We start from the raw sequence: 25,255 nt of genomic DNA on the forward strand, positions 1-25,255 counted from the left end.
AATGTGTGTGCATGTGTATATGTGTATATATATATATATATATATATATATATATATATATATATATATATATATATATATATATAAATAATTTGTATAATAAGTATGTGTATGTACTTTTGTCTGTTTGTATCTGTGTGTGTGTGGACTTGAGTGTGTATGCTGTTTATGGATCCGAAAGAAATACGATTTCAGGATATCATAGAAATAAATTTAATGGAGAAATGTTACACTTATTCTTATTGAACTACGAATAAGTATATGTACTCACATACACACAAACACATGTAGGTAAGTGCTAAAACAATCTAACTCAGTCTGACTGGCATATATGTACATATATGTGTATACACACACACATATATACATATATGTATCTGTGTGTGTGTAGTGAGTGAGAGATAGATAAATTGATAGATAGATACATCTATGTATATATATATATATATATATGTATGTATATGTATATATGCACATAGAATACATGTGCATGTTTATGTGGGCGTGTGTATGTACATATATATGTTTGCATGTATATACAAGAACATAATTACAGATAACTTGTGTCTGCATGTTAATGTCTAGATGCATACATATCAAAAAGCAAAAAAGGGATCCAACATCCTTCTCAAACCATAAGCTCAGAAGGCTGGTTTCCTAGATTGTGTGATGTATATGTTCCTCTTGGATGGGATGGCTGTCCATTGCAGGATTACTCACTTTTGCCAGTTGAGTAGATTGGAATATCATGAAATGAGATGTTTTGTTGAAGAACACAAGACATTGTCCAGTCCAGGAATTGAAACCACAATCTTAAGATCATGAGTGTGCAATACTCTAACCATTAAGCCACATGCTTTTACATATATATATATTTTTTATTTATTCATGCGCCCTTTTAAAGCCTAGTCAGGCTCATGGGCCCGGTTTCCCAGTTTCTATGGTGTATGTGTTCCCCCCGGCTGGACGGGACGCCAGTCCATCGCAGTGTACTCAAGAAACAAGAAGAAAGAGTGAGAGAAAGTTGGGGCGAAAGAGTACAACAGGGGTTGCCACCACCCCCTGCCGGAGCCTCGTGGAGCTTTAGATGTTTTCACTCAATAAACACTCACAACACCTGGTCTGGGATTCAAAACCACGATCCTCCGACCGCAAGTCCGCTGCCCTAACCACTGGGCCATTGTGCCTCTACATACATATATATATGCATATATAAGTACACACACACACACACACATAAATACATGTATATGTATAAATTTGTTTCCGTCATTTGACTGCGGCCATGCTGGAGCACCGCCTTTAGTCAGAGAAATTGAGCCCAGGACTTATTCTTTGTAAGCCTAGTACTTATTGTATTGGTCTTTTGCCAACCTGCTAAGTTATGGGGACATAAACACACTAACATCAATTGTCAATGATGGTGGGGGAACAGACACACACACAAACAAACATATACATATACATACATACATACATACATATATATATATATATATATATATATATATATATATATATATATATATATATATATTCATATATATATATTCATATATATATATATATATACATACACACACATGTGATGGGCTCCTTTCAGTTTCCGTCTACCAAATCCACTCACAAGCCATTGGTTGGCCCAAGGCTATAGTAGAAGACACTTGCTCAAAGTGCCACACAGTGGGACGGAACCTGGAACCATGTGGTTGGGAAGCATGCCTGTGCCTACACACAACCATGTCTGTACATGAAAATGCGTGCAATAATTCAAAGTAATTCAAAGAATATTATACACATATATTTACATGTATGAGTTTATATTCAGGTAGATGTATTGGAACAAATGTGCAACTCATCTGTTTGTATGTACATACGTATATATGTGCATATGTATGTATGCATCATATGCTTACGTTCCTATGCATGCACATATATGCATATATGCACATACAGACAGATTAACTGACCATAAATTTGCATAGATATGTATCTACATGAAAATGGATTTTAGTTGGTTTTGACTACGAGGTTTTAGTCGTTTGATCAACTAAATTACCAAGCTCATTGAATTAACATGTAAGTGGTTGAACATTCCGGACACGTGTACCTTTAATGTAATTCTCAGCCAGAATCTGCATAACCACAGAGAGTGACAAGTCTGTATCTTTGAGTTATAGGTATGATCCATTTGATGGGCTTCTGTACAGTTTCTGTCTACACAATTAAGTATGTATTTATGTATGTATCTGCGTATGCATTAATGTATCTTTTACTTCTTTTAGCTATTTGAATGTGGCCATGCTGGGGCACCACCTTCCAGCGTTTTAGCCAAAGAAATCAATCTCAGGACTTATTTTTTAAAGCCTGATACCTATTTGATCAGTCTCTTTTGTTGGACCTCTAAGTTACAGGGACATAAACACAGCAACACCAGTTGTCAAGTGGTGGTGGAAGACAGACACAAGCACAAACGCACACACACACACACACACACACACACACACACACACACACAACATGCTTCTTTCAGTTTCTCTCTACCAAGTCCACTCACAAGGCTTTAGTTGGCCTGAGGCTGTAGCAGACAACACTTACACAAAGTGCCATGCAGTGGGACTGAACCTGTAACCATGTGGTTGGGAAGCAAGCTTCTTACAACACTGCCATATTTGCTCCTATTATATATATGTATGTATGTACGAGTTTATGTATATGATTGTATGTGTGTATGTGTGCATGTATGAGTCGATGTATGAATATATCTATGTGTGTATATATGTGTGCATGTATGTGCGTATGTATGTGTATATGCATGTGTAGGTATGCAAATGCATATGTAGATAATTAAGTACATATATACATACATATAGTCATGCATGCATACATACATATGTATGTACATATGTAACGGCTGTTGACTTGTTAGCCAAGTGTGACTGTCACTGACAAATTATATTTCTCTCTCTTTACTTTTAATAATTATGGGACCTATAATGGCTTTTAAAGTCAACAAGTGACTTGCATTCTTTTGTAGAAGCAGCAGTCATATTTATGAGTTGCAATTGGTTACTCATTCTACACAACACCTTGATTGTGAAAGTGAAAGTGCCTTGTGAGTCTAGATGGCTGGAAAATTGCCTACCTCATCGATTACATATAGAATTAAAGGAAAAGGATCAAAGGTCCTTCTTAATCGAAACCACAATCTTACAATCATGAGTGTAACACCCTAACCACTTATCGGAGAGGTTTTTTGCTCTTGTGGCTTCAGAGAAATCTTGGACAGTGATGTTTCTTGATTATCCCTAGAAGCCTTCCTGTATCAGGAGGGGCCCAACTCTATCATCCTCCCTGACACTTTTTTTTTAACCTTTGTATGCTTTGTCTATGTCCCTTCTTTTTCAGTGTATGCTGTGTATACTTAATTTCTTTCTTTCTTACCTTCTTTTTTTTTTATCATTTCATTATATGTAAACCCCTGACACTTTATGTCTGTCTTTGTATTGTCTCGCCCTCATCCTTTGCCCTTGTGGCAAATAAATGAGATGATTATTATTATTATTATTATTATTATCATTAGTGGTGGTGGTGGCGGCGGCAGCGGTGTTCTTCTTCTTCTCCTCCTCCTCCTTCTTCTTCTTCTTCTTCTTCTTCTTCTTCTTCTTCTTCTTCTCCAGCATATAAATCTTTCATGGCTGAGTTTTGTGTAATTATGCCTCACTTCCTACTTGCACCTCAGAGGTGCATTACCTCCTTCAGCACATGAGCTGTTCCAAGCACTGCAGCAGTTTGTGTACTTCCTGATATATCTGGTATGCCTAAGATCTCAGGTATTACACCCAGATCCTTTGAAATTGTTCCAAGTGCACCAATTATTATTATTTCCATTTCATTTCTCATAGCTCTTGATTTCACTTGCTCCAGCTAATACTATAAGAGCAGACGACAACTTGTTTTCAAGGATCTCACAGGGTCTCTTTCCACAATAATTTACATCCTAATATCAATCTCAAAATACTTGCTGTCTCCAACAAACAACTTTCTGAGCATGTTCTACCATCATGTCAATCCCAATTTCTCCAACAAATTACTCAAATTTGGTTGCTAATGCTCTCAGTACCCTGACAACTTCTGGGATGACAGTTGCTTACTTCATTGCCCACATTCATGCAGGTATGGCAATATCAATGATTTTGGTTTTCTTTTGTCAACTACAACAATGTCTGCTCTCCAAGCATCAATCACTGAATCACACTGGATTGTAAAATCCCACAAAATTTTATACTTATTATTCTTGGTGAGACCTGATTTATGCTCATACCATTTCAGTGTCTTCTCAAACAGTCTCCAGTGAACAAACTTAGTTATGTAATCATGCATCATTTTGTATTCTTTTTCAGCCAGTTTGCTACACTCACTCGCAATATGTGAGACTGTTTCATTTTGGTTGCCACACACCCAACAAAGGGATTCATTACTTTTATCTATTTGGAATTTGGTGTAATTACTTATCAGTTTGTTCCTGAACACTGCCTGTCAGTGCCTCAGTACAACCTTTCAGATCACTTTATTATTATCATTATTATTATTGTTATTATTGTTATTGTTGAATGAGAGCGCAGCGCATGCAATCAAAGTGACACTGGGCTACAAATATACAAAACCAAATATGCATATAATGACTACCTGTCTGATACGAGTATACCAGGCACATGCAAGACAACCCTATGTGCATAACATGGTGACCTCATATCAAGATAAACAGTGCATGATCTTGCAGGCAAGGCCCAGTTAGAATTTTTTTTTCAGGTCAAATAGCCTATCCTACTCAAAAGGCCTCGGAAGAAGGGTTGTTTAAGGATGTTGAACAAAACCCCCCATGTTTCCAGAGGTAAATTATTCAAACACAAAGAATTCCTCTCAACATATGGCTATGATGCTCCTCAGCTACTGCATATGATGAGAGAAGCATATATCGTTGGCCACTAAGGGACATGCTCAACTGGTTAAGGTCCAAACAACTGACAAACAAATCTGCTGCATTGAGTAGAATATTTGCTGTAGCTCATCGTTTGCACCAAGACAAAACATATATGTTAACGCTTCCAATTAGTTAAGATTAACACTTTCACCCAGCTAAGAATTATATTAATGCCATTATTATTAACACTGGTACTATTATTATTACTGGTACTATTAGGGATAACTTAGGTTTTGCAATTCACATTTGTAGACAATTATTTGATGCCTACATTTCTTAAGGATCTCTCATCATTCACATTGAGAGAGCCACACGAAACATAAGTTACCCCTCACTTTCCCAGTAGACAATATTAAAAATAACATTCTCCTCTGTTGACTACATAGAGCATACACACTTCTTTCAGTTCTGACTTTGTATGAAAAGAAAACTTTCAATACCACCTACATACATATGTATGTATGTATGTATGTATGTATGTATGTATGTATGTATGTATGTATGTATGCATGCATGCATGCATGTACTTACGTACATATGTATATATAAGCAGATGTGCTTCATGTGGACACAGCTTGGATTCTAACCCCTTCTATGCAATATGTGTGTGTGTGTGAGTATATATAAACACACATATATGTACATATATACAAACATATATATATACATACATATACATGCACACACACACACACACACACACACACACACATACAACCACATACACACATATATATATGCATATGTACAAGTACACATATAGTGATTAATCATAACTTCACATACATATGTACAACAATACTTGCACACAGACTAACAGCACATGGATTCACATATATATATATACATACATACATACAAATACACTTGCATGTAAATGAATATGTATTTTAACACAGACTAATATTGCATGCATTTACATATATGAATACATATGCACATACACATGAATTCACATGTACATATATGCATAGCTGCACTTTCATATACACAGAAGAATTGCACTTTTGTATAACTTCTACAAAATAAGTTTACCATTCTTCATATACTTCTATCTCATCTCTTTCCCTCTTACTCACTCTCCCTCTCTTCTTCTGTGCATGGGTGTGTGTGCACGTATGTATATGTATGTATATATTATATATATATATATAAATATATACATACATATATATATATATTATTTATACATATATATTTCTATATGAATATATGCATGTATATATATATTTATATATAAATATATACACATATCTAATATATATATATATATATATATATATATATATATATATATAAAATATGTATGTATACATATGTAATATATGTGTCTGTATACATATATGCATGCATGTATATATGTATGTTTATTATTTTTTATTTTCATTGAGTTGGCTTTATATTTGCAAATACTATTTGAAGTATTCTTCCTCAAAACAATTCCATATTTTGGTTGGGTGATGTTGCCATTTAATAGCAGTGAAGGGGTCGATGGAGTCGGTGGTATTGACAGAGTAAGTTTATGAAGAGTTTCATGAGTGTTTATTTACAACAAATATAAAACAATTGCCGATAATCAGAGAAACAAAATATTCCTTAATTTAATATTTATTGTTCTGAGATAATGCTACATAATTGTATTATTATTACATGTGTATGTGTGTATAGTTGTATACATGTGTGCATGCATCTGTCTGTGTTTATACATGTATGCATTCATTAATTTATAAATAAATATATATATATATATATATATATATATATATATATATATATATATATATATATATGTATGTATATATTTGTGTATAAATATATGTGTACATATGTATATATATTTCTCTTATTCTTTAATTCTCTTACTTGTTTCAGTCATTTGACTGCATCCATGCTGGAGCACTACCTTTTAGTTGAACAACTCAACCCTAGGACTTATTCTTTGTAAGCCTAGTGCTTATTTTATCTGTCTCTTTTGCCAAACCACTAAGTTATAGGGTTGTAAACACACCAGCACTGGTTGTCAAGTGATGGGTGGGGGACAAACACAGACATACACACACACGTGCACACACAAACACACACAGACACACACACACACACACACACGCACACACACACACACACTCATACATATAAATGACAAGCTTCTTTCAGTTTCTGTCTACCAAATGCCCTCACAAGGCTTTGGTCAGCCCTAAGCTATAGTAGAAAACACTTGCCCAAGGTACCACACAGTGGGACTGAACCTGGAGCCATGTGGCTGGTAAGTAAGCTACGTATCACACAGCTGCTCCTGCACCTATATATGTATATATGTATGTATGTATGTATGTATGTATGTATCTATCTATCTCTCTCTTTATCTCTCTCTCTCTCTCTCTCTCTCTCTCTCTCTCTCTCTCTCTCTCTCTCTATATATATATATATATATATATATATATATACACACATACATACTGATATATGCAGATATATAAATATATTTTTGTAGGAGTTTGAATGAGTACTCCATATATACATGTTAAACATACATGTAGATGTATGTACATTTGGAACATATATATATATATATACGTAAAGATATGTGTACATATATATATATACATATAGATATATATTTATCTATCTATCTATATATATATATATATATATATATATATATATATATATATATATATATATATAGATACAGATATAGATATATACATATCTACATGTCTATACACATACTCATGCACCCACATACATGTGTGCATCTATGTATATGAATGAAACAGCAACAGCAATGAAAATTTTGTGATAATTGAAGTTTTGATATTTAATGAGATGCATAGAATCATAGAGATGTCAGATCATTAGACTAAATTCATTGAGGTATTTAAAGTTTCATTCTAAAGGTATTGCTCCAGCCTGGTCATGACCACATTGTCTAAAACTTGCTATGGAAGTTAAAATATGCTCTAATATTCCAAGTTTAAATCATCTTGGAGCCAACTTTACCTTCTTTTCATTCAGGTCAAAGTGATGTAAGGGCAGGCACAATTAAGTAGGTACCAGAAATATAAGAATTCAGAAGGAATGAAAAGGGGTTTATTAATCAACTTTACCTTTTTATCCATGAATGAAAGCATGGCTTAGTGCCACCCAAGAATAAAGTTAAAAGAAAACAAAGACAAAAACAATGAGTAAAAAAATCAATACATTTTTTTTACATGCTAAAACATTTAACTGAAAAATATAAAGCAACTTGTTTCAAATTACAGGATTTTAAATAATTTATTTACTTTTACATTTTATTTTTAGTTTTTGATAAATTTGTAAAATTGGCAGTGGTGGTGGTTGTGGTGGTGTTGAAACAAGTAACATATTATTTTATTATTACAACTATATGAGTGAGGAATGTGTATAGAGAGGAGGGTGTTTTTTTTTTTTATTCCTGCGAACAATAGATTCAAAAGTATTCAATTTAATGACTGCAGAGGAGATAAAATAGCTTTAAGAAAATGAAATTTGGTGCAAAGATTGAATCGCAGTTCTTGAAATTAAATCAGATATTTTACTAACTTGAGTGCTTTGGTTTGTGAATGCCATATCAATGATGCAATTATAGGTTCAATGCTAAGACTGGGTTATTATTGCAGTTGTTGCTGCTATTATTATTATTATTATTATTATTATTATTATTATTATTATTATTATTATTATTATTATTATTATTATTATTATTATTATTATTATTATTATTATTATTATTATTATTATTATTATTATTATTATTATTATTATTATTATTATTATTATTATTATTATTATTATTATTATTATTATTATTATTATTATTATTATTATTATTATTATTATTATTATTATTATTATTATTATTATTATTATTATTATTATTATTATTATTATTATTATTATTATTATTATTATTATTATTATTATTATTATTATTATTATTATTATTATTATTATTATTATTATTATTATTATTATTATTATTATTATTATTATTATTATTATTATTATTATTATTATTATTATTATTATTATTATTATTATTATTATTATTATTATTATTATTCAGTAGTTTTATTTTTATAACGTGCTTTCACTTCACTACCGAGCGCAGCTCTGTGCGCCTTGGGTATGTGCTGTGGTTTGCTGTGGTGCTCTTATGTTTACTGTATTGAAAGTGTTTTGCGTAGAATGTGTGCAGTACCCAGTAGTGCAATTTTCTGTATGTTATATATATTTGTAAGTCCTGGTGTTTTTGTTATGTATTTGTCTGAATATTTTTTTATTATACCTAAGGCACCTACTATGATAGGAATTGTTTCTGTTTTTAGATTCCACATTCGAGTTATCTCTATTTCCAGGTCTTTGTATTTTGAAAGTTTTTCCATTTCTTTTAGAGAAACGTTGTCATCTGCTGGTATTGAAACATCAATTAGAAGGCATTTTTTTCCTTCATGATCTTTGACAACTATATCTGGTCTATTTGCCTTAATTTCTCTATCTGTGTGTATTGGCATATCCCAGAGTATGGTTGCTTTATTATTATTATTATTATTATTATTATTATTATTATTATTATTATTATTATTATTATTATTATTATTATTATTATTATTATTATTATTATTATTATTATTATTATTATTATTATTATTATTATTATTATTATTATTATTATTATTATTATTATTATTATTATTATTATTATTATTATTATTATTATTATTATTATTATTATTATTATTATTATTATTATTATTATTATTATTATTATTATTATTATTATTATTATTATTATTATTATTATTATTATTATTAGTAGTAGTAGTAGTAGTAGTAGTAGTAGTAGTAGTAGTAGTTTTACTTCATGTATTTCTTTTAATAAATTCATATTTCCACTTCGTAGTACAGATATATTTTTGAAAATGTAATTAAAATACATTTTTTCGAATGGCTGGTCATCAAAGATACTGGCTGATATATGAAGGGAAGACTTACTATTCTTGTATGAATATGCAATGTGACCAGATTCTTCACACACACACACACACACACACACACACACACACACACACACACGCACACACACGTTTGTATGTGTGTGTGTAAAATAGTTGCAGACGTAGCTGTGTGATTTAGCTTTTGAGTCACGTGCTCAGGGCTTTTGTTTTGAGGGGTGTAGAACCACCTCTTAATTGCTATTGTTCCCAGCTTTACTCAGACCCAGAACAGTAGCACCTATTGGGGTCCAAGCTATGAATGAATTATCATGTGAACAACTGGGAGCAAAGGACCCTTAGTTTTCATTAGACTTCCTTCTAGAAGAAGGTAAATTTGTATAAAAAATCTCAAAGAGCAGTTGGATTCTGGGCGACTCAACTTCTCCTGTGCCACTTTTTTAATAGCTGGTTGTGCTGAAAGTGGGTTCAGTGCCGTGCAATCCTTTATCCACTCAAAACAAATCCGTGTGCAAGAACTTCTTGCAGTCTTGGAATGTTTGCACAAATGTACTGAGTTTAGGCATTAGTTTTACTTGGTCACGAGTTGACTTCCACCTTGTACATACATGTATTTATATGTGTATGTATCGGTGGATGTGTGTGTGTGTGTGTGTGTGTGTGCATGTGTGTGTGCATGTATCTATGAATGTATTCTTAACCATTGGATACAGACATGTCTGAATAACTGTTTCAGAATTATGAGGTTCTGGGTTTGATCCTGTTCTCAAGAAATGTTTCTTACCATAATCTTGGGTTGATTCAAGCTTTGTAATTCTTCAGAAGTCTGTCTGATGAATCTCACTTGTATATCAAAGAGCCCAGTCTTGTCATGCACACTCTGTGATCCTGATTTTGGCTGATAATTGTATTAAAAGAATGTGTCTGTGGAACTAACTTAATACAGATAATTCAATTGATCAAGCACATGGAAGATTCATCATCGAAACCAACAAAAGCTCACTTCATATATACCTGTATATATGCATACATACACATATATACACATGCATGCATACACAAACATGTGTATGGGTGTATTATATTATGTATGTATATACATGTATTAATGTATATATATATATATATATATATATATATATATATAGATAGATAGTGAGAGAAAGAGAGAGAGAGAGAAAGAGAGAAATGAAATCAAGTTAGTTCCACAAATGCTAAAATACCAGCAATATGAATGAGGGAAAATTCCTCAAGGGAGCATTATTTGAGTATAAAAATAAAAATGCCGTTGTGAGTTGTGATACTTCAGTTAACTGCCATCATTAATGTACTCTGCTTAGTATATATATGACATATAAAGGGATCCAAATGCCAGGTATCGGTGTGTAAACAGGTTTTCACATTTAATGTATCACTATAGGCTAAGAAGAGTCCTTCTTTTGATATCTTCCAGTCAATATATCTGACAGCTAGAAAGTCAAGTCTACACCAAAAATCTCCAGCATAGTTTAGGATCCAACAGATTTCAATTTTTATATCTTGAAACCTAGTACAGTATGACCAGTTATACTGTACTTACTTATGAATGAGAATGGCCTGGTAGAATGTACCAGGCTTTTGCAAAGTGTCTTAGATGCTTAAGTAGTTATGAGGAGACATAGACATCTTCTTCATCCCCAGTGGAACATTGAGAATGTGACAGCTGGAGGGAGAAATTGCTACATCAGTTCCATACTAGTACACATTACAGTTGTGTATACTAGGGTTTCATGAAATGAATTTCGTTGCTTAAGGTCTCTGCATGCTGCCCTGTCCAAGAGTTGAACTCAAGAAGACCTGTACTCCACAGCAGAAGTCTTAATGCACTGTCCAGGAATTGAACTTAAGAAGGTATTTTCTGCACAGCAAAAGTGTTAATGCTACTGTCCCTGATGAAGCAGACCGGCCTGCAAGAGCCTTGTGTTGGTTCCACATAAAAGTGCTCATGCCAGTGCTACATTAAAAGCACCCAACACATACTCTAAAGTGGTTCACATTAGGAAGGGCATCCAACCATTGGAACTAAGTCAAATCGACTGGAACCTGGTGCAGCTCACCTGCTTGCCAGCTCTGGTCAAGCCGTCCAATCTATACCAGCATGGAAAACGGACGTTAAAGTAGGAGGAGGAAGATAATGACAATGATGATGATGATGATAACAGTGAAAATGACAATAATGACAACAACGATGATGATGATATCACGAGCAGCTTTACGATACAAATTTGAATAGACATAGAAATTTTTAATCAAACCCTTTGTCTTTGAACAGCTCAACTGGACTTGATGGGAGCTAAACTAACCGCAACAAAATGAACAACTAGAAACATCTGAAGAATGTACTGTAATGTTTGTGGGAAAGAAGAAGCCTTCTAATTGATGAGGTATCATAATCATGTGGCCATCACATCTCAACAATTCTAAGAATATGGTTAATCAAATTCCTTTGGTAATTCATAAGGCTTCACAGAACTGGTTGTTTATCTCACAGCAAGAGATAAATCTGATTTTATTTAACAGACAGGTAAGACATTATTTCCAAAAGTGTGTTGGACTGAGGTGAGTATTAGCTATTATGTATTTTATCTAATTTCCTAGATAGCCAGCATATACACTTATAAACACATGCATAAATACATATGTGCATGCACAAACATAATGTTTAACAAGTTCACTTTGAAAACATGTAGTTCAGTGACTCCAGGTTGCTGTTTTCCTGTTTTAGCATTTCACCTTGGGTGTCTTCGACCATAGTATCAAGTTGATCAATATGAAAATGTATGGAAACAATGCATATGTATGTGTGTGTATATATATATATATATATATATATATATATATATATATATATATATATATATATATATATATATATATATACACATACGTGTGTGTGTGTGTGTATTTTTTATCTTTTACTTGTGTGTGTGTATCTTTTATTTTTTACTTGTTTCAGTCATTGGACAGTGGCCATGTTGGGGCACCACCTTGGGAGGTTTTAGTAAAACAGTTTGACTCCAGAACTTATTTTTCATGCCTGGTATTTATTCGTGCAGTTTCTTTTGCCAAATTGCTAACTTAAGGGGACATAAACAAACTAACAGCTATTGTTAATGGGTGGGACAAACACAAGTACAAAGACAAAAACAACTAGATACATATACATATATACATATGCACACTTTCACACACACATTCACAACAGGTTTCTACACAATTTTCATCAACCAAATTCGCTAACAAAGTATTGGTTAGCCCAGAGCTAAAGTAGAAGATATTTTCTCAAGTTGCTATGCAGCCAGATTGAACCCCAAGCCAAGTAATTACAGAGTGAGTATCTCAACCATACAACCATTCCTGCACCTATTTGTGTGTGTGTAGGCATACCACATGTATGTGTGTATCTGATCCATTGAGTTTTTTTGCTATTTATTCACTCCCACCTGATCATCATCATGCTTCTGGTCACTGCACACTTTCAATGTAATGCCTATGTTTCATTTTGCAACTATCCACATCCTTCCCAAATCCCTTCTGTCAAGAATGAGAATGGCAACCTCTTTGAAATATTCTTAATATGAAACTAATGAGGCAGTTTCTATCTGAGCATCTAACCTGGTAGAAATTTCACTTAAATCTACCTCAAATCACACCCTACAATTTCAGGTATAAATAGAACACATTGAATTATTAACTCCTAGTCACATCACAAAAAAACATGGTTGCCACAGCTAGAGTATGTCTAATCATAGCCTTTTTCTCATAGATTCTGCTAATATTTGAAAATAAAACAGCTTGCTGAAGCACAAAATGAATCTTCTTGAAATTGATGTTGCTGACCTCATGGATACATGACAAGGAATTTGGGGGCCAAGGTTCTTTTTCAGAGACAGGAGGACTACAAGGATCAACTAATCTCTTTCAGTGATGAAAATGAACTCCAAAGCTAATGACTCTGTGGCTTGATCATCAACTCTATCTGCTAGAAATAGCGAGCAAATCTCTTTCAAATTATGCCCTACTGTCTTAATCCTTTTGCGTTCAGATTACTCTGTCAAATGTAAAGCTTATTTATTTATTCATATTGTTTTGAATTTATCATATATTATGTTGTAGGTTCAAAATTTCAATGATGTGATTGTTTATTTTTAGAATGTCATTGTAGAGTAGGTGTGAAAGCCTGGATCTGACTGGCTTAAACATAAAACAGGTAGAATATTTAGGCCAGATATGGCCAGTTTAACTGCTAAAGTGTCAAAAAAAATGGGGATAGTACTTTTTTCTTTAAAGCACGTTGGGATTAAGTATAGGATAGTTTTGGCTGTGATAGGATGGTCATAGCTGGAGGCTATTTTGATAATCTTTGAAGGCTTTGGCCAGAAATGTTTTTGATTCACAAGCTTTTTCAATCAGAGCTGACATGAAGCTAAATAACTGCTGCAACAGAAGTAACAACAACAACAACAGTGGTAGTAGTGGCCACAGCAGTAGTGGCAGCAGTAGCAACAATAACAACAAAACAACATCAACAGTGGCAGCAACTACAAAAACAAGAACAGTAACAAAATCAACAATAACACCAACAACAGTAGCAGCAGTGGCAGCAACAGCAACAGTAAATCATCAACAGCAACAAGAACAACAACAACAAAATATGTCAGTCTATAAGTTTAACCATGCATGTTATGTTTGAAATGCAAACTAGTAAACTAGAAGTAAACTGTAACTTGTAAGGCATCCATTAATATAGAAGTTGCTTATTAGCTAATTAGCTAATCTAATCAACTTTTATGATGAAAGGTTTAACATTTTCTACCTCATTTACATGAATGTATACACACACACGCACACACATACGCATATGCATGCACATGCACACACATACATACATGCACAAGTTCATACATATGCATACACATGAGCTGTAACAAACAGAAGAAAGATAACTCAATACTGGTGGTAAAGTATAAATTATTTATTTATGTATAGTTAACAATAAAATATGTTAATACTCTGGATTTCACATTAGCACAGAGAAACCATGCTATGATCTTCAGTCTATGAATTTTGATTCCTGTTTGACATACTAAAAGGACTTACATTTTGACAGGTGTTAAATACTTACCATGAATAAATACTCAGAGTAGACAATAAACATTACTAAAGTAAGCAGACAACAAAGGGCTTTAAAACTTTAATATGTAAACATGTAGGTTCAGATATAATCATGTGGTTAAGAAACTCATTTTTCAATCACATGGTTTTGGGTTCAATCCAACTGTATGCCACCATGGGCAAGTGTTTTCTACTACAGCCTCAAGCTGATCCAAGCCCTGTGAGTGGATTTAGAAGACAGGAAGTGAAAGCCTATTGCATACACGTGTGTGTGTGAGTGTGTGTGTGTGTGTGTGTGTGTGTATGCATGTATGTATGTGTGCATGTATGTATGTATGTGTGCATGTCTGAGTTTTATGTTGGTTTATATACGTCCCCATAACTTAGCCATTTGATAAAAAAAAAGACCATTGGAATAAATAACAGTTTTTAAAAAATGGTATTATGTGAGACTATTTGCTTGAAAATACATTGTATTTCAGTACTCCTTGTGTATATATATGCTGGTGACACCAGCATATGTAAAAGTGCTTGTGTAGTGCCACGTTAGAAGTACCCAGCATACATTGTAAAGTGGTTGGCATGAGGAAGGGAATCCAGCTGAAGAAACCAAGCCAAATCAGACTAAAACCTGGTGTAGCTACCCAGCTTGCCAGCTCTGGTCAAATTTTCCAGCACATGTTACCATAGAAAACAGACATTAAAGGATGATGATGATGATATATAAAGTTATAAATGATGTGAGAAATAGTATGATGCAATTTATTCAACCATTGGATGTAGCTTGCTTTCTACATTGTTTGAAAAGATTATTTGTATTAATTCAGACATGTAAGTAATTTATTTATTATTAAATATAATAAAATAAATTATATTTCCATGCTTTATGTTATGAAACAATTCATTGTGATATAGAAATTTTCCAATGGTTAAATAAATTTCATCATACAATTTCCCTCATCATTTGTGGTTTTCTTTTGTATCATACTATACATTCAATATGATGTTTAGAATGATACATTAAGGAACTTTTTCATGAGTACTACTAAATTACTTGAACATATATATTGAGACTTATATATATATATATATATATATATATATATATATATATATATTAATAAATTATAGGGTGGCAAAGAAAATTTTAGAAATTTTATTTACCACCAGTGGTCTAGCGAGAGTAAAAACAGTCAATAGACTATGTATTATTCATTAGAAATGCAGAGACGCCTATAATAGGACATCTACTCGCTAGAAATAGCAGCAAAAATACTACATACCACAAAAGTTAGGGATAATTTCGAAAGGAAATGAAAAATAAAAACTTTTACCAATCTATATTCTGTACCATGGTTTCAAGTCAATTTTAGTAAGATAAGATTATATGTAGTATTTTTGCTGCTATTTCTAGCGAGTAGATGTCCTATTATAGGCGTCTCTGCATTTCTAATGTATAAATATATATATATATATATATATATACATACATACATAGATGTATTAGAGTGTTTCATCAGAAACTAATGTATGTCAAAAATCAGTTCTATCCCCATGGCATATAGTGTAGTGGTTAACCACTATGCCATATGCCCATGGGCATATGGCATAGTGGTTAAGAGCATGGGCTACTAACCGTAAGATTCCGAATTCAATCTAGGCAGTGACCCGAATAATAATAATAATAATAATAATAATAATAATAATAATAATAACAACATCGTAAAATACCTTAGGAATGAGAACCCAGGTTCGAAATTCCCCAAAACACCTGATGAAGGCTGGAGGGTATATCAGCCAAAACGTGTTAACTACAAACAAGATGAAGACAAATATCCGCCAAATGTAAATAATGTCAAAAATCAGGTCACGTGCCTAGTATTCAGGTCCCTCACAGAATATATTTTTCGAAGTTTTGGCCATCTTAGAGACCGAATTTTATCAAATTTATTTTTTTAAATTACTGAGAGATACAATTTATTTCAAGAACAAAGAGTGACAAAAGGAGAAACAATCAGACAGATGGAGATTTCTGATACCCTACTCTCTCTCTGCCCTCATTCTTCAATTTATAACTCAGAATAAATATGAAAACGATAGATTGGCAGTGGTGTTAGAATGTCAGACAAAAGGTCTGCATAATTTGTTCCAACCCTTTAAGTTCTGAATTCGAATCCCACCAAAGTCGACTTTTCTATTCATCTGTCTCAGGGGTCTATGCAATTAACCACCAATCAAATAATGATGCTGACTGAATGGTCTTATAACCAATTCTGAAAGTGAATTCTATTATAGTAGTAGTAGTAGTAGTAGTAGTGGTGGTTCTGGTGGTAGAGGAGGGGGAGGAGGAGGAGGGCAGAGAGGAAGATATAGATAGAGAGATCGATTGATTAACAGATATGTATGTAGAGAGGTGTGTATGTCTCTCTCTCTAAGCACACGCACACACACATAGATATAGATAGATAGATAGAGAAAAGAGAAGAGAGGGAGATAGGAAGGGAGAGAGTAAAAGGGCAAGGGCAATCTAATTCTCTCCTGCCACTACCCTCCACTCCCCTGCTAATCCTTAATAATAAATATGAAGTCTTGTATGTATTAAAGGTGCTGAGGTAAGTAGGGGAGAGGTGTGGAAGTAATTCCATCCTGAACTAATCAGAATCGTCATGGCCCTGGCTACAGTAATTTGATAATACCAAAGAACTATGGAATGGTAAGATTACAAGATTAAAGTATAAAGCAAGCAAGCACAATCTTGCTTTCCTCTCACTGTGTCTGTACATGCATGTTTGTATTAGAATGTGTTTGTGTGAGAGTGTGTGTGTGTGAGGCTATCTGTGAATGTGTGAAAGTGAGTTTATCTGTGTGTGTGATAGTGTGTATGAAAGTAGGTGTGAGTGAGAATGTGTGTGTGAGGTTATCTATGTGTATGTGAGTGTGAGTTTATCTGAGTGTCCCAATGTGTGTGCATGTGTCTGTGAGTTCAGGCATTTCTGTGTGAAAATATGTAATATATATGAGAATATACATGTGTGTGCATGTACATGCATCTAAAGTTTCTATGTATGAGTTAAAGTTAATTTGTACTGGTGTGTGTGTAGATAGATGTATCTGTGTATGTATACCTGTGTGATTGTATGTTTCGTGTATGTATTTGCATGTCTTTGTGTATGTGTTTATATTTATGTGTGAGTGCTTACACTTCAATGTGTGTGTGTATGAGGGTTTTATAAGTTTGTAGGTATCTATGTATGTGCATGTTTGTAACATGTGTGTGCCTTAGTGTATATGTATGCAATGCTTTTTCTTTTAGTGTTTATGCATATAAAGGTATGTATATATAAATACATGTATACATATGGATGTAAATGCTTGCACATCTATATTTTCTAATACATCTGTGTATTCTAGCTTGTGCGTATATTGCTGTTACTATACTCCTGTATGTACATAGATGAATGTAGCCCCAGGTCAGTTCTGATCAAACAGACCTATAATCAAAAACTTTCCAGCCGTGGCCATCCCATTTGTTTTCCTGTATGCAAGGAACCAAAGACTACCGCAGCTTTTTCTATTACTGTAAGATCTACTGTAGCTCTTTCTGTTGCTGTAAGATTTGATTTGTGAGCTTTTTGCTGCTATTTTTAATGAATCCCACTACAATATAGAGGTTCTCTTGGTGGCTTGTATGCATGTCTTAATCTGCACATGTCAGCTCTGATTAAGCTGGCCAATGATTAAAGATGTTCTTGACATGACCATTCCATCGTTTTCGCAGATAGTTATCTAGGGTAAAGTCTCCCATCGGGGCACAAGTCTGGGCAGGGTCGTTTATGGAAGACCAGCAGTCACCCATATATACCAACTCCATGCCACCAATGTTATCCAAGGGAAGGCCGATACAGCTTGGCACCAGTGACATTGCACCTTCATTTCTACAGCTGAGTGAACTGGAGCAACATGAAGTAAAGTGTCTTACACAACACACTGCCTGGTCCACGAATTGAACTCACTATCTCATGATTGTGGGCCCAACACTCTAACCACTGAGCCACCTACATTATTGAGTGAGTTGTTCCATTCAGTTGTAAATGACATTAGGTTGCGACATGAAGGAGATTTGGTTGCTTTTTCTTGCAGATGAAATAATCACATTGCAGTCCCTTAGAGATTTATTCTTGTTGCTATTTAGCCCCAGGTCAGCCATGATAGAACAGGCCTGGGACTCTGTGTGTGTGTGTGTGTGTGTGTGTACTTTCTAATGGCTGATGTAAATTTTGGTTGTCTAATTGGATGACTTCACCAGTAATGCTTTATATCGTATATAGAGAAGGAGAGAGAGAATAACGGCACGCTGTCTCTGTATAAAGACAGCTAATGTAAAAGGTGCTGGATGGGATGTCAACCTCCCTAATGTCAAATGGTCAGAGGACCATCTCCTCTCAGGTATGTCACTGCATAAATAGAAGCAGGCAGAATCTCTGCTTAACCTTACAAACATGCTATTTATGGAGTAAATAATGCTCCACCTAACAAGGAATAAAAATGCCCAGGACCTCTGCTTCATAAATAATATGACACTCATCCATAATGCTAAGGTAACACCAACGATTTTCTTGGACCATAATTTAGTAGAACTAACAACAATAGAACTTCCAAGGAAGACTGCAGACATGCAGTCTACTGGAAGCATCAGCCTTCTTACCAACCTGAACTTTCATAAAGCTAATTGAAAAGGTATTCAGATAGAATTTCTAGAACAAAACTGGTTTGTCAGTCTCTCTATGCAGGATGTTGAAATAAAGCTACAACACTTAATGACAATTATGCAAGACATATGCAGCAAGTTTGATCCTGAGAGAATTTTGAGCCAACAGGAAAACGTAATTCCTAGAAATAGGGAAATTCTAAGGAGATAATGAACTAAGAACTCAAATAATTCAAATAGGCCACTAAAGGACAGTGAAGAAACTTATCTCAGACAAGTACTGTTTGAGACTGAGGAAACTTGAACACAAAAGGAGAGGGCAGAAAATGAAGCTGGGGCTGTGAAAAATGTAAAGACAAATCCTAAGCTTTATATTGGTTTGCAAAAAAAAGTCTGCTTCAGTACAGTACAAAATAGGGCCACTGTTTGAAGGAAATGGCTCACTAACTGTGGACCCCCAAATAATAAGTGATATACTGAATGTACAATGCAAACACATCTCCACTTGGAAATAAATATCTGGACATGTCCTTTGAAACCACAGCTCTACTCAAAGAGGTGGTAATTATTGAGTATATCAAGATAAAGGAAACTCATTGAAGAAATGAGCATATACACAGTCACTGACCCTGATAAATTCGCAGCAATACTCTAAAAAAGGAAAAAGGACCTTTGAAAGATCACTGCAGATCCTCTTCTAAAGTTTCTGTGCAAGTGGTAAACTTCCAAGAAAGTTTATAGGTGGGAATAATATGTCCTATCCATAAAGGAGGAAGCAGAGCAGATAGTAAAAATAATAAGCTTGTCTCTAATAGTAAAATAATAAGCCTGTCCCATATGTCAGCAAAGCCATGGAACAAACTGTAAGGAGGAAGCTGATCATGTTCCTAGAAGATAATGATTGATTGTCTGACACCCAGTATAGCTTCTGTTCAAGAAGAGGCTGCCTTACACAGTTTCTGCAACATTAATTCTTCAGAAGCAACTTATGAATCACTCAAATATGGTTGTGATATATCTCGATTTTGCACAGGCTTTTGATAAGGTTGATCACAGAATGATATGTCATAAACTATGAGGTGCTGGCATAGTGAGAAAACTAGGAGTATGGGTTCATGATTTCATAAAAGACAGAAGCCAGGCTGTAGCAGTCAATGAAGCCCTCCCTAAGGAGACATTAACAGAGAGTGGAGAGCTTCAGAGAACTCTTTCAGAACTGCTGCTGTTTGTAGCTCTTGCAGACATGCCATCAGTTATACGAATAGCCACACTTACAAGCTATGTCAATGATGCAAAAGAAGCACAAGTAGTCAAGGATCCTCTAGATGCTAATCTTCTACTGAAAGATCTAGATGCCATGTGTAAATGGGCTGAAGAAAACAACATGCAATTTAATATAGGGAAATTTGAAGCCCTTTGAAATCAGCCATCTTGTGCTAACAAAGATACTTTGGACCAAAAGAAGTGGCAATCCCAGAGTCAAACACAGTATGTGACCTGGGGATTGATACAACAGTGCTTTGTTTCGTGTACATATCACCAAAAAGGTAGTAATGTGCAGGAAAATGACTGAGTGGATTCTGAAAGCTTTCGGGACAAAGGACCAGGAAATTATACTGGTTCCATGGAGGAAAATTGTCCTCAGCTCTCTGGACCACTGCTCTCAACTATGGTCACCTCCACAGTATCAATTTGATAGTGGGAATGAAGGTACACCTTGGACTGTTCACTTTTCATCATCCTTTTTTCACTTGACCACTGACTTGTTCAGTCATGCTTCTCCCGGCCTCTTGCATTCTCTACTTTCTGCATTAGGTTCATTTTTTTCACCATTTGTTGTTTTACCTTTTGCTCTGTCCTTCATCTTTCCAGTCATATAGGACATTCTCCATTGCATTACTTATACACATGTCTTGTCTTGTCTTGTCTCCGAGCACCACAGTCTTTATTTTGTTTATATAATGTATAATTCATTTTGTTTGTATATTTACATTTATACCTGTGTTGTATTCATATTTGTTTGTGTCACTGTCATCAACATTCACTCAATATCTCCAGCTGCTATTTGCTGTTGGCTCCACCAAAAGTGAAAAATATTCTTAAAGTCATGAAATTGGAATGACTTTTTGGATGATAACTGATGAGGAAACTGCATGTCCATGTCTCATGCGTAAATTTTCCATTCGTTCCTTGTTGTTCTTCTGCTTAAGTTTTGAAACTTAGTATTTAATGTAATGCCATGCTCCTATCTTCCCTCCCCCTTCTCTCTCTCTCCATATATGTATATTTAGAGAGAGACAGAGAGAAAGAAATTTAAGTGATACTAGAAGTGGGTAGAAAACAGGTGTATAAAAAAGTAAAGGAAAAGAGAAGTAAATAAATATGATGAAGATGAAGGAGATGGAGAGCAAGGTGGTATACAGTGTGTTGGACAATGAGAAGGTGTGATTAGGGAACAGGGACAAGGGAACATGGAAGGAATGCATAAGGGGAAGATAAAGAAGTATTGGTTGGATATTAAAGGTGTAGCAAAATGTGATGGTGGTGGTGGCAGTGATGGTAGTGGCGGCTGTGGTAACAGCAGCAGGAGGAGGGGTGGGGTGGGGTGGCAACAGAAATGGCAGTGGCAGCTGTGGAAACTGCAAGAGGAGGAGGAGGAGGAAGCGGTGGTGGTGGTGGAGGAGGAGGAAGAGGTGGTGGTGGTAGAGGAGGAGAAGGAGGAAGAGGACAATAATAACAACAACTGTTATGTGAGGCCAATTTTTGAAAAAAGATGTGTTGTCTCTTAATCCAGAACCAATACCAGGTTTGTCTTTGACAACAACAATAATAATAATTATAATAATAATAATAATAATAATAAAAATGTTCCAAATATAAAAAAAAAAAGAATATGGATGGGGATGAGGCAGGGGCGGAGACCAGTAAAAAATGATGACATGACAAAGCAGATGGCAACTGAGGGATTAAGAGGAACATTTAGCTCTTATGGGAATGGTTTCGGGGAAAAACAGACAGGGTTGGGAACCGTAGAATCAAAGGAAAGGATGGTCATTCTACATTTTGGCAGAAAAAAAAGTTATTAATTATTTTGCCTTTTCTTCATTTTTCTTCAATTTATTAATTTGTTTTATTTTACTTCATTTTCTTTTCTTTAGAATTCTTTTAATTATTCTTTTTTGTCTTTGCCAATTATTACCATTTCTGTTGTTGCTGTTGTTGTTTTTGTTGCTGTAAAAGACATTTCAAACATGTTCCATGGGTTTTGTTTTGGAAGGTATCACTTGGAGACTGGTTGAAGAAAGAACTAGAGAAAGAGTTTCTTGGTCCCTGTTCTCTCTCTCTATCTTTCTTTTCCTTCCTTTGTTTGTTTGTTTGTTTCTTTCTTTCTTTCTTTACCCCCTCCACAATAGGGATACAACAGCTGGTGGCCAGATAAGGAAGTGAAGATCCCAAGGAAACAACAATAACACCAACAGCAGCAGTAATAGTAAATGTAGTAGTAGTAATAGTAGTGGTGGTGGTGGTGGTGGTAAACTGAAGGAAGGATATAGAAGGAGTAGGAAACAAAAAAAAAAACAAATGGAATAACAGAAGGACTGTATACATGTGTGTTTAGGGATGGTATGTATGCATAAGGAATGGATACGTGTGTGCAGTTGTGTATAAGGAAGGGTCCAGAGAGAGACAAAGGGAGAATCTATTTGTGAGGAAGAGAGAGAGGATGAAAGAGGGAGAGACAGAAGGAGAGAGGTATACACAGAGAGTAAAGCAGCAAATTGTATAGCAGAGACAGGAAGAGAGAGGGAAAGAGAGAAAGAAAGAAAGAGAGAGAAAGAAAGAAAGAGAGAGGGAGAGAGAGAAAGAAAGAGAGAGAGAGAGCATGAATGTATATGTGAAGGACAGAAAGAGAATGTGTGTGTGAAGAAGAGAGAGAGAGAGGGAAAGAGTGTGAGACAGACAGGCAGAAAGTCAAAATATGTGTAGCCAAGAGAGAGAGAGAGAGAGAGAAAGAGAGGGAGAGAGACAGACTTACAGACAGACAGACAGACAGAGAGCAAGAAGGAGGGAGAGGAAGTCACAAAGAACACATGAAAGGGGGAGGTGAATCAGATGAAAAGATGGAAATGAAATAAGATGAATGGATGAATGTCAGTGTTGATGAGAATAAAAAGGATGACAATAACAGCATTAACAATATTTTATATTGATGATGACAACAGCTATGATGATGCTGATGCTATTCATAGTTCTGGCGGTGGAAGAGGAGGTGGTTGTTTAACCCCAGGTCAACCCTGTTTGAACACACCCATGATTAAAAGCATTTTGGCCTTGACTGTGACCTTCTTGTCTTTTAATGTTTATGCCTGGAACTAATTTACCTTATGTCTTCTTTTCATATTGAAGACAGAAGGATGTGATTTCAGAGGCATTTGACTGCTATTTCTTACGTTCTTGCAAGTTGAGAGATCAAACTAGAAGTTCTCTTGGGCTCATAGACATAAAGATGATGATGCTACTGATGATGCTGCTGCTGCTGCTGATGATGATGGTGATGATGATGAGGAGGAGGAGGAGGGAAGATGACAATATTGATAAGGATGATGATGAGGATGATGACAATGATGTCATTGATGATGATGTCGTTGATGATGATGATGATGATGATGATGATGATGATGATGAGGAGGAGGAGGAGGATAAATAACGATCTGACAAGCTGGAGAAGTACACATATAGACATAGAATACACTAACTTATTAAGGCCTGCTTAGTGGTTTCTTGCTCCCAAGTTTCCTTGCAAGCAGCTGCTTCTTGAGACAGTTTGGGCTTGTCTGAAGGTTGACAGGCAACTAGACTGGTCTGAATAAATCCCACACACACACACACACACACACGCACACACACAAAATTGTCAGGCTGGATAAACTTGAATTTTCAGAAAAAAAAGAAAATCAACCATCTGACTCACACATTACAAATGCAATCTGTAAGCGGAACAGTAAAAGTATGCAAGACTTTTCTCAGGTTTAGAATGTGACATTATTTTTGTTATTTACATTCCAACAATAGGTTAACTGATTTAAATACTTAAAAACAGGAGAGAGCATACACAAACTACAGAAGGTCTGGAATTCAGAACTATCCATAGCCAATAAGACCATATCCCACAATGCTTTCACGGTGCCTGTGCCAGTGCCAATACTTGGTATACTAGACTGGACACTTAAAGAAATCCACAACCATAACATCAAGACTACAACCACTGGTAACTTTCATGTTGACAGTGACATTGACAGGATCTTTATAAAAGGGAGGGATGGAGTTAGAGCATAAGATCAGTGCAGGTAGCCCTTAAGTGCTGCATCATATCACTGAGACCGTACCTAGTGAATAGCAAAGAGAGAAATAAGTACATCAGCTGTATACTTG

At 34.8% G+C, this 25,255-nt stretch overlaps 1 long non-coding RNA gene across 1 annotated transcript in view; it reads left to right on the top strand.

Annotated features, from left to right (window-relative positions):
- The window catches only part of LOC128249440 (uncharacterized), a 349,834-nt gene that overhangs the window by 191,550 nt on the left and 133,029 nt on the right, over positions 1–25,255 (top strand). The gene's annotated exons all lie outside the window — the stretch shown is intronic.

This window comes from Octopus bimaculoides, chromosome 14 (assembly GCF_046866305.1).
Source record: "Octopus bimaculoides isolate indiv1 chromosome 14, ASM4686630v1, whole genome shotgun sequence".
Taxonomy (NCBI): Eukaryota; Metazoa; Mollusca; class Cephalopoda; order Octopoda; family Octopodidae; genus Octopus; species Octopus bimaculoides.